The sequence below is a fragment of the Hylaeus volcanicus genome, chromosome 4 (assembly GCF_026283585.1).
Source record: "Hylaeus volcanicus isolate JK05 chromosome 4, UHH_iyHylVolc1.0_haploid, whole genome shotgun sequence".
Taxonomy (NCBI): domain Eukaryota; kingdom Metazoa; phylum Arthropoda; class Insecta; order Hymenoptera; family Colletidae; genus Hylaeus; species Hylaeus volcanicus.
In genome coordinates, this window is record NC_071979.1 from 19626460 (window position 1) to 19635895 (window position 9436).

Sequence of the window (9436 nt, forward strand, 5' to 3'; positions counted from 1 at the left end):
ATTAAATCGTAATCGTCGACGTGGTCACTGATAACCTCGTAGTTGATGTGACCTTAAATAAAGTAATCAAAACAAAAAAAATAACACGTCCAAGTCTCAAACTCTCTAAATACTCCTCAAAACCAATCTCCCTAACAGCCCCCTTCCCTCCAGAGGCCCCCAACACCGCGGAACGTAGTATCGAAGCCAATTCATCGGAATCCGGAACGGCCCGCGAGTTCAGCGGCATTCTGTCGTCGGTGTCGGGCGAATGAAGTTGTACCTAGGCGCGAAACAGGGGGGAGGAGGGGAAAGATCGGTATTGCCCGTAGATCGAGCGATCGGAACCTCGCAGGAGCGAACGCTAAACCCGTAGGAAGGCACGGAAGAATGAGAGACACGCGGAAGGAGTACCTGGATCTCCCGTGGGATCAGACTTGGTCCGTGACTGGTCAGCAGCCCTCGTAATCACTTCATCCGCGCTCGCTCCGAATCCTGGTATCCCGCTGGCTGGTTACCTCGGTACCCCGACGATGACGTCTTGATCGCGTGCGTGTCGTCCCCCAACCGAGTCGCCATTTTGGTTCGCAGGACGCGTTCGAATCCCGGGCTTCTCGATCGAGCCCTCGCGAGGATGGCGCCTCGAAACGGGGAAACGAGACCTAGCCCGAGGTCTTCCCCGATGAATCACCGGTGACGCTGATACCCAGACGAGCCGGGTGCACTGAACGATCCGGGACTGCTTCCTTCCGGAGGGTACGCGAGTCTATAGGGGGAGTGGTCAATTTTTAGGAGCTGGATCTTCGATGAAGCGTTGGCGATTAAGCGTTGGTGGTCTATAAGAACAACTTGGCGTTTTGCGAGCCCGCTGTGAGAGATTATTCGCGAAAGAATGTTTTTTGAGAATCAAAATGTCCAGGTTGGTCTCAGTCTTCAATTTGGAGCAGGATCCTAGATACACGTACTACTCTCCTTGCTAGTCTACGCACTGATCTGAAGGCTGAGCACATTGCACTGACGGAGACTCTCAATTAAGATAGAGTTGTATCCAATCCCCGAGGAACTTTTCAGTCCTCTGTCTACCCCTAGAGTAGAATCCTCCACTCCCGAAGTGTCCTTCCTACCACTCCACACCACGGAAGCAACCATAATCTTCGGAATTCCCCTCGCACACTCGATTCCCCAAGTTTCTGAAAATCTCGATCATCGAGGTCATCCCCATCGAGACCACACCAAGGATGTGCCGCGAACTGCCCGGGTGTCACCGATCCCAGGGAGGGACTGGACGACTTCACGATCGAAGGATCCAACGATCCCCAGGACGATATCCCGTCGAGGAGGATTCGAGGGGTTTCAGAGTCGAACGACCGAGTGGTCGAGGTTTAACCGTGACGGACGCCGGCCTAGCACTGAACGGCTTAACCGGTATACGACCACTGACCATCACCGTCGCAGCCATCACCAGGGTCCCTCTTCGTCCCGTTCCTTCTCCCAACCATACGCGCTCTCTTCCTCCGCGGACCTCTTCCCTCCTGCTCTGTCGCGGTCCCTCCACGATCGTCCTCTTCCTCTCCAATGTTGACTACTATCTCCACCGTCACTCGTCCTTCTTCCAGCACGGATCCTGCCGCTGTGTCTTCGGCTATTCAAGGTCATCCGTGGAAATATGTCAAAATCGACATGCCACGCGCTGCGACGCTGGCAGACGGCCTCCAACCGCCGAGAGGACGAAGGCTGCTGGAGAAGCAGTAGAGAAGTGTCATTGGGAGGAAGTGTGCGAGGATGTCTCGGTTGATTCTGTGCTTAATGTGTGGATTAACCATTTGCACTCGAGGCATTATTTTCTGGTATCTACCAGCAACTCGAGATGCTTTCTTAGCATTCTGTTGGATTCTGAGCCAAGGAAAATGTTCAACACAGTGAAAAGAAACTTTTGAAGAATTTATATTTTGTACAGTAACGATCCGCACTGTTCCAGTGAAAACTGAATTCTGACTTGCTGAGGTTTCTGCGAGCCTTTATAATCTATCTATTTCTAAAGGGCGAGTAATGGGCAGGGACGACGCGTCACGACGCTCAAGGAATAGTCATGACTCAGGAAGGATACGAAGTACAACAGGATATAGAAATTTGGAGCCGAGTTTAGGGTGGTTGGCTATGGAGAAATCTATGCAAACAGTTACGTTGTGACTAAGCGTGTAGATCATCCAACAATTCGAACAATTCCAACGATTTGAGAATCAGGTCACGTTTGCCTCGACGCCAATCGTTTTATCGGCACTTCGAGTCCCAAAGAAATTAAACCTAAATAAAACCTAGCGGTGACTGAGAATCACCTCTCGAGTGCAAAGGGTTAAATGTACCTCGCGAGAGACATAACTTCCAAATGGTACCCAGACCTAACGCTTCGATCCGAAACTGTGTACGCTACGCGAGCCCAAAGGAGCCCCTAACACATGAGTACGAGTAAAAGTATCGGTACGAGTCTTCACGAAGCGAATCCATTGCTTAGAAATCGAGGCATCATATGAAAGAACCTCTCCGATTTTTGAGCCTCCAACTCAAGCAATATTTAGTTCACCATAGTCCTCTCGCCAGGTTACACTTCACCACTAAAAGTACAACTGTGAGCTTCTTGCTGAAGAATTCAGAAGAATTGAAAAATATCAAGAATGTCTTCTTCTAAAAAGCTACGACAAATACTACGTAAAAGTAAAAAGTTCCAAAATGTTGTCTAAATAACTACTAGTAGCTAGTTCTTGCGGCGCCTCCCTTAAGTCTCTTCGACTCCGTTCCAGATCAACGAATTTTTCTTCTCGCACTTCCTGTTTCCACTGTTGCACCTCCCCCCTCGAGGCTAAAAATAAAGTTGCCTTCAATAGGGCCTCCATCGTCGACTTCCTCGTAGTCTAGGCTTCCTCGACAGTGTTCCCCGCAACGGGAGCTTCTTTGTTCACCCGGTTCGAGCCTTTGGAAGGCTTCCTGGGTCTGGCACAGTTCGGTGTTCGCGTCCAGATTCCAAGACGACCAACTGACAAAAAATATCGCGTCGTACGGTTCGCAAAACGTGCTCGGCGTACAGCGTGCCCGCGACGCCACGGTCCCGCGCGTTGCCCCGCAATTAGTGGATATAATTTCGTCGTTAATTGCGTCACGGGCTGCCGGTCGCGTGTTTTCTCCGTTGCGTCCGTTTCGTTTCTTCTCTCCTTCCGCGTCCCCTCGACGCGAAAAACTAATACTTAGACCCCTGACGCGTTTCGAGTTAGAGACGGAAACTTGAGCAGGAAAGATCGCAAGAAGATGGAAAACACTCGACGAGTGCGTGTGAGTCGCAAGGGATTGTCTGCCGGGGAAATTAATTTCGCGTTGGTTTTTATATGTAGAAGGTAAGAGGCATTCTTGTTGTGTATTATATGGTTGGACGCCATTCTTTGGTAGTGTGACGTCGGGTTACCTGACATCAGTAATTTAGGAGAGGTTTAGGTCTAGAACTGATAATCTTAATACTCTTAACTCTTTGCACTCCGAATTGTATTTCAATTTCGTTGCCAGCAGCTCCCAATGCTTTTAAGTGTTTTATTTGAAATTTACTATGTCATTATATATATATTACATCAATATCATTATACATATATTCACTATAAAATAAACAACCGAACCTTTTCCAAGCAATTTGTAGACCTCGTGGAACCAAGGAGGAATTTTTAATAGCCGAGTTTGCTTGCTTCCGGAGAGGATTTCCTGCCAAGGGATGAAGAATAGATCTCATGTGTCTTTGAAGAAGCCAGGTTTCATTTTAAAGGCTTTTGATGCGTTGGACATGCGCTGTGATTAATCGTAACTCTTTTACTAAAAGACATCCTCGACTTCTCCAATCCTTCTATATCCTCCAAGAACAAGACCACTATTACCATTTAACAGTATGACATCTGGTTGCTCGCCACTATTTGCCAAGCAACCTAAGAGCTAACCAAGAGTCTACCCAGAGAGAAAATATGATTTTAGGAGCGCGTTAGTCCAACGCCTGGTTCGCGAGCGGTCGTTTTGATAGATAGCGACGTTAATAATTCTCGCGGGAAATGCAAATGGTCGCTGGAGGAGACGTGCGCATCGGGCGCAATGAGAAGCGTTCGGCCTCGTTCTGGCTGAACTCTGTTCGGTACGGAGCTGCTCGTCTCGGCGTGCTCCGTTTTTCGAAACGTGCGTAGAATTCGCGAAAGCGACCTGGGGAACGTTTTGTCCAGTCATGCCCGGCTGGATTCGGGTTCGCTCCGCCGAGTATGGCAGCGAACATCGCTGAAGCGCTCGTTGTATCGCTGCTGGACATCGTTTGCTGGTTGACGGAGATCATGTCAGTAGATTGGCTTTGTAGAGACATATTCTCGAGTGTTGAAGACTCGTTTGATGTAGTCTGAAGAGCAAGGGTTATGCACTCGATGATGGTGTCGTGTTAAACACCACCTGTTGGAAGCTCCAACTTGAAACCGACCCAAGAGGAATCGTCCTTAATACCGCTAGAGATTGGAATTAAACAGGGCTTCGAGTACTCCTTTTCAACTTTCAGACAAGGTGGAATGCGTGGATGGGACCAGTTAGCATCTAATCGTTATCAATAACCGAGGCATCGTTGTACTAACATTAATACTCCTACAGCCGATCCTGCGACTCCGAAGCGACAGTGTGCCCGAACAGCACTCGTAATGCGTGCTCACGTCTCTCGCACTGTATATCACATACGGGAGGATTTATGGTCGTAAATAAGCAAGCAAGTAAATAAACATCCAGGCATGCTGGGATCCACTCGATCGTCGTCGTCCCGGCTGGAAGACGTAAAGCAAAAATCGAAAAAGATCAGATTACAGGCGTCGATTAAAAGCACGGACGAGAGAAAGGGAGGGGTAGAGAGCAGAGGAGGGGAAATCGTGTCACTGTGCCGTTCTTTCGAAGCCGCCTCGTAACTCACCGAGCATCGTCTGAGGTGCTCGACGTGTTCGCCTACCGGTACATCTTCTCCGGGACTTTGATATTGAAACAGGCCTCCTGACGTTGAGGGTTTAACAATTCTCCAAATATTTCAGGTATTTATGCGTTAGCAGTTAACTGTGGGGATCAGGCTAAGCAACAGGTCCTGGAGAGGCTATCGATATGGCTACCGGTAGGATGAAATGGGACGCAGGACTGTCAAGTGTAAATGGGTGGGAAAGTGACGTAAGGTTGGCTTGATAATGCCTGATCGAGTCAGCAGGCTCGTTTTCTCTTCATGTATGTGGTGGCACCTCCTGTCATCACCACTAGAGGGACGGACACCGCGAGTCTTCTCACAAATGCTCGGTCCCGCCTAACGTCCATATATAAGTTACTCCTAATCGACCTCTAAACATCCCAGCGTCTAAGGCAAGGGCCTGTTAGGTAGCTTTACTGACGAGTCCACTAGGAGGCCCAGGACAAATCGCTCCCTTTCGCGTCTCCTCTCTCACTCTCCCTCCACAGGCACAACCTCCACATATATTTGCGCTGATTGCTGATGGTAGCTTGAAGAGGAATACGTCGTACTCACTTCAAATATCGAGTATTATGGAAATTATTGCAGTTGTGACGCCCTGCAGAGTCCACTCATCTTTCAGAGCAGGGCTAGAGTATGCACGTGGTGCTAGTGAAAGGGCCAGTCGTGGTCATGTTGACGCAGTGGCGCTACTAGTTCGCATGCTCACCACCACCGTGTTCCTCGTAGTGTCCAACTCTCATACTTTGTTCAAGAACTGCTTAGGTCATACTTAATCCATATGATACACACACCTAATGAAACTGCTTCCAACAGCTCCTGCACTTCCTCACTCAAGAAATTAACACAAGTTTCACTTACCCTACTCTCTTATCAAAACCAATCGCACAATTGTCAATCATGTTTGCATATACATTAACACACATACACTTGAGGCGACTAAATGAAGCCACAGACAAGAAACGTCGACTGATAGACGTCTGGCACAAAACCAGGAACAAAAGTTAACTCTACAAGCCAGATCATCTTCGTTAAGTGGTTGGACATGATACGGACGAAGCAGTTGGTCTCAAAAAACTCCCCGCACTGTTATGTGTCCGACATTCTCTCTGCTACTGCTATTCTTGGGCCTCTGTTGCAACCATCATCTTCAACGCGAGGATCCACTCTTCGAAATTAACGGCCCCGATGCCGAGTGAATCGCGAACCTCTACCGCACGGTAGCGGCCACTTTGTATAATCGAGGAGAACACGGACGCCTGGTCCATGCTAAAGAACTGGTCGGTGTTTCTTGCGGCGTTGATCGTCTTCGTTTTGGCATAATGTAACAGCGTTTCGCGATTTGGCAAACGAGAAAGTAATCGCGGATGGCTACCGTGTGCTTGTTTTTTCAATTTCCGGGCATCGCCAGCCCCAAATTACCGAGATCGAGATGGTTACAGGCTGGACCATCGCGAGTAACTTCGCAGAGGAGTCAACGGGAGTCTCGGAACACTCGAAATGGTTCTTCTTAATTCAGGAGTCTTCAACTGTCGCTGGCGTTCCAGTCCAAGTGGACGTGGAGATATTGTAGCACCGTGTAAGGATGATGAGACGGGATGTTCTGATTTAAGTGGGATTCCTGCGTAAAGAACTGTTGAGATCTGAAGTCAATGTGTCGTTTGAAATAGTATGGTAGCAGGTAGAGGTAGTTGAGTACCTCGAGGCTTATGTTCCTTGACGCTGACTGATTGCTGTGTTTTGAGCAATCATCTTGAACGCTAGTCACGATAGATTACAGACGTAGGAATCTCGGTACATTTCTATCGGGGTATGCTAATGCAGTTTGAAACGTCTGCTGTGTTGCACCTGGCTGTTTACTGGCTCGAGGAGCTCCATCTTTGATCTAATTGGGTATTTAGAATATATAGCTTTGTTCTATAATAAATCTTCTTCATGCTCCAGTGGAAATTCAATCCTCCCGAGGATTCCTCTTGAGGGTACACGAGGTAAGAAGAGGGTAGGGCACGGCGAGTACGCGAACTAGTAGCGCCACAAGCAGACGCCATGATGACGCTGCTGGGTATTTGGCGTCACTTGTCTCTTTTCATTCTCTGAAACACCCTTAGTGTCCTTGATTTAGAATGTAGAATCGGTTCAACGCAAAGCTCGAAGATTTATCTCTCGAATCCCTTAAAAAATCAAGGTCCATCTGTAGCCTCGAATTAAAAAGAAATCGAGGTCCACCTGAAGCCTCGAATCTCTTAAAAAATCAAGGTCCATCTGAAGCCTCGAATTAAAAAAAAAATCGAGGTCCATCTTAAACTTCGAATCCCTTAAAAAATCAAGGTCCACCTGGAGCCTCAAATTCCATAAATAATCGAGGTCCACCCGCAACCTCAAATTTCATAAATAATCGAGGTCCACCTGAAGCCTTGAATTCGTTAAAAAATCAAGGTCCTTCTAAAACCACGAATCCCTTCGAGGTCCACTTGGAGCCTCCAATTCCATAAATAACGTAGGTCCACCTAGAGCCTCAAGTATAAATAATCATGGTCCACCCGAAGCCTCGAATCCCTTAAAAAATCAAGGTCCGCCTGGGACCTCCATTCGAAACAAAAACGGAAGTTCATCAGGGTCTCGATGGTAGCATCCAGTACGCAGCCATCTGTAGCTCGTTCATGTAAGCGCGAATGCAACACCAGCTGAGCGCAAGTGCAGATTAGCGGTAACTCTCTCGCGGCGTGGAGGAAGAGTCGTGGTCCATTGAAGTAAAGGCCAGTTTGCACGCGAGTTTCCTCATCCGGCACGCCCCGACGACGTCTGAGTGTCTGCGTGGTTCGTTGGTCCCTGGCCGAGGGATGCGATGGAAGGCAAAGGGACAAAAACGGACGTAAAAAGGGGGCAGGGGAATGAGGAGGTAATAAAAAAGGAGGAGAGGGATCTACCCGTGGCAGAGAGCTGGCTATCCTGAAAGCTATCGTTCGGAAAGACGAGTCGCATAATGAGACCACGGCCCGAGGACCGATCTTGCCAGCCTGACGTTTCTTTTTGCTGGTGAAAAAAGAAAGAAACAAAAAAAAAACAACGGCGCTGTTTCGCTTCTTGTCCAGCTATACGGGGCTATATTAATTAATTCGATGTGCAGCGACGCGTGACGTCGAAACTTCGCGATACGAACGGAGCAATCTGAAAGGAATGCGACAGAAAATTGGCGGGAAACGTCGGCTACCGTGTAATAGCTCGTCGCTCGAGGATTTATCTCTTCTCTGGTTACATCCTCGAGGGTGGGTCCGGTCGAAGATAAAAACTATCCAGGAAGCATTCCCCAGACACCAAACGATAAAAACTAAATTAATAATTAGTACCATAGCGTCAAATGTTGAGATTAAATACTGGTCGCGTAAGTGATCACAGATGTTAACGTACCATGAATATTTCGATTCGAGCTAGGATGCGGCATTTATCGCGCGATGGCGCACGATTAGCGTGGCGACCAGGTGGATTCAGCACGTGCGACGGGTGGTTTAGCACCGGGGCCAGCGATGTTTTATTTGCTTTAATTAAAACCAAACGGAAATGTTCACCGCTACGCGCTCAGCTCAGCTACACGAAGATCGCAACCTTTCGTCCTCGTGTATCAGCTGATTCGTCGACGCCTAGTTCGTGGGAAACGCGCGATAACGTTACCCAACGTCCCCCCTAAAATGGCCGCGGTTGCTGAAAAATCTGCGCCAGGCCGCGAGGAGCGGCGCCAAGTGCCACAAAAACTGCCATTTCCTCCAAGCGGTCGTTTCTCACAATCAGTGTCCGTTCGATGCCCCAGGGCCTCCAATCGATCATGGTACACCTCGATAGAACAATCGGTGAACGTGAAATCGCTTCCAGAGCCAATCGAACCGAGCCAACGGAGACGGGCAGCTGCAACGGGCGGCCGTTACTCGAGAAATACCTCGAAACGCGCGAGATGAGCCGACTTGGAAGATAAAAAGCGGCGGAAGACAGAGGCTGGGACGATACGATGATTGATCTATCGACGGGAGCGGGAATGTTATCCCTACCTCCGTCGATTGGCACGTACCCGCCGTTCTCTAATGACACGGCACCGTCTTTCCGCCTTCTAGCGTCAGGCTAGTCAGGCCTACCGTCGATCGCTTCATCCTTTGAACTTTAGCTGCTGGCTACTGCGCGCCATGATCGAGCTCCCGACGATCGAGAATGATCGTCTCCGACCGATGATGGTCCGTTGGTTGTCTGAAAACGACGAAATGGGAGATTTGGGTGATGTTGGTTAGGTGGAACATTGAAAAAGTTATATTATGATTGGTGGAAGAACTGGTGTTGGATATATGGGGTGTAGAGTAGTTGATTATGGGTGCTGACCGTGTCAGTTGAAGGGGATACTATGGAAATCTCTGAATATCGTGTCGTTGAAGGTTTGATGAACAAAAAAATTATATTATGATTGGTAAAAGT

At 48.6% G+C, this 9436-nt stretch overlaps 1 protein-coding gene across 3 annotated transcripts in view; it reads right to left on the reverse strand.

Annotated features, from left to right (window-relative positions):
* LOC128875524 (serine proteinase stubble-like) overlaps positions 1-9436 on the reverse strand; it is an 81437-nt gene that overhangs the window by 34203 nt on the left and 37798 nt on the right. The window contains exon 1 of one of the 3 annotated variants that reach the window (XM_054121161.1): positions 394-1580. The exons of the other annotated variants lie outside the window; for them this stretch is intronic. The gene's annotated coding sequence lies outside the window, so the exon portion shown is untranslated. Of the gene's footprint in view, positions 1-393; positions 1581-9436 lie in introns of those variants that run through there. 3 annotated transcript variants of the gene reach the window in all.